This window comes from Myripristis murdjan, chromosome 13 (assembly GCF_902150065.1).
Source record: "Myripristis murdjan chromosome 13, fMyrMur1.1, whole genome shotgun sequence".
Taxonomy (NCBI): Eukaryota; Metazoa; Chordata; class Actinopteri; order Holocentriformes; family Holocentridae; genus Myripristis; species Myripristis murdjan.
This window is the reverse complement of record NC_043992.1, coordinates 75,019-76,849: the sequence shown is the minus strand read 5'-3', so window position 1 is coordinate 76,849 and position 1,831 is coordinate 75,019. Positions and strand designations below refer to the sequence as shown.

The 1,831-nt window shown below is 40.6% G+C and overlaps 1 long non-coding RNA gene across 1 annotated transcript; it reads left to right on the top strand.

Moving 5' to 3' along the window:
• The first annotated feature begins 232 nt into the window (after positions 1-232).
• On the top strand, positions 233-1,438 carry LOC115370737 (uncharacterized). The gene is made up of 3 exons (XR_003929278.1): positions 233-382; positions 637-873; positions 1,252-1,438. It is a non-coding gene; the product is annotated as an uncharacterized LOC115370737 (long non-coding RNA).
• The last annotated feature ends 393 nt before the right edge of the window (positions 1,439-1,831 follow it).

The window sequence follows — 1,831 nt, the reverse complement described above, 5'->3', positions numbered from 1 at the left end:
TTCAGCCATCCCCGTCACTATTTCTAATATTACTTGACTATTCTCATAGCCTTTATCCTGATAACGTTACACATCGTGCAATCATGCCAGTGTATAAATTATAGATTTCAGAAGCACGTCAGTTTCAGGAAAAAAAAAAAAAAAAAAGTTTAACTCATTTCACATATGGTATGCATTATACAAAGTTTATAGAAAATATACGCAAGCGTAACTACATTTCTGTTGGTGTTGTTGAAGGTGGTGGCTTCTTGTACAAGAAATGCAAGCTGTCAGACTGATCCAGTGGTCACAAATGCAGTTGCCATCCAGTGCAGTTACCGTAGCACAATAACTGTTGGAACACAGCTGTCAGAGGGAACCCTAAAACACCGAAGAAGCCACGGTGTGTGTCTGCCTTGAATTATAGTGTATTGCTTTTCTGGTAGCTGTTTATTCCAGCAGTAATTGGTATCTAACATAAAGAAAACTCAACTGTGCCTAACTAAAATCTGCACAAGACCAAATGTCTAGCACTCACCTAGATGTTTAAGTAGTGTACGTTTCTTATTGTGAAAAAATGATTTGTCTAATAAATGTCTTTAGTATTATTCACTTGAACAACAGTTTCTTATTTTATATTTCGTGTATCTGCTACAGGTGTCCAAAGTAAGCCATCAACACGTGTTGTCGGTGTCGGCACTGAGGGTTCACTACTACCACCATCACCACAAAAGCAACACACTTTTGGGTTAATGTCAACCGCAGTAAAGGTTGCTCAGCCTCCACCTGTACCCGACTGGTCCCTGGCTGAAACAGAAGATGATGAGCAAACTATGGATCTTGATGACAGCAGTTATGTCCCAGGCTTCTCAGCCATGGAGGAATCAAGCATTGGTGAGTAAGTTTTACAGTATATTTGGTACTGCAGAAGCGCTGTAATTTGTGTCCTTCAAACATCTTGGCACCCTGAACTACTGTGAGATAAAAGTTGCAGTTTTTATTTTTTACAGTTTCTAGTATGCAATGTATTTTCATTTCAAGATGCTCCTTAAAAATGTAATCTAGATATTGGAGAACATGGAGAACTGTGAATCTGGCTGAATTATTGTGGGGCAGAGAAACTGACACAACCATATTATGTATAAAATATATACAAGATAAATTGTTGGTAAACATTTTCTATAGATTTACATATCAAGATGTTTGTATATGTTCCTAATAGGTCCACTTATCAGTAAATTGTTCCTTGTCTTGTTTTTTTCTTTTTTGCAGATCTCCCAGGATACCACTAAAAGATGTCCCCAAGTAGGGGAGATCTGGTACGGTTGTAGCACTTTTTTGTTTTTTCCTTATGTAGCCCGTAGAACTGAGTACACAGGACACAATTACTTCTTTGGGGTTCTTTTATTTGATTTTAGATATGTTGATTTTCTTTTTGACGGAGGGCAAATAAAAAGAAGAGAGTTCTGTGTATGACCAGATTCATACAAATGCTTGGCAACAGCAAATGTCGCTATCACAGTTCACCGTAAACACTGGTGCTTAACTATAAAAAAGGCTTAAACAGAAAACTAAAAAAAACATTAAAGCTGCAAGCAGCGTTGGACGGGCCCTCGCACCCGCGCCCCGCGCCCCCTTCATGCCCGTCGGGGAAGGCCTGTTCACGGTGCCACTCACTGTCACTCACTCACACACACACACACACACACACACACACACACACACACACACACACACACGCACTCACGCACACACGCACACACACACACGCACGGGCAGGCAGCTACACACACAAACACACACATGCACGCACAGACGCACACACACACACACACACACACACACACACACA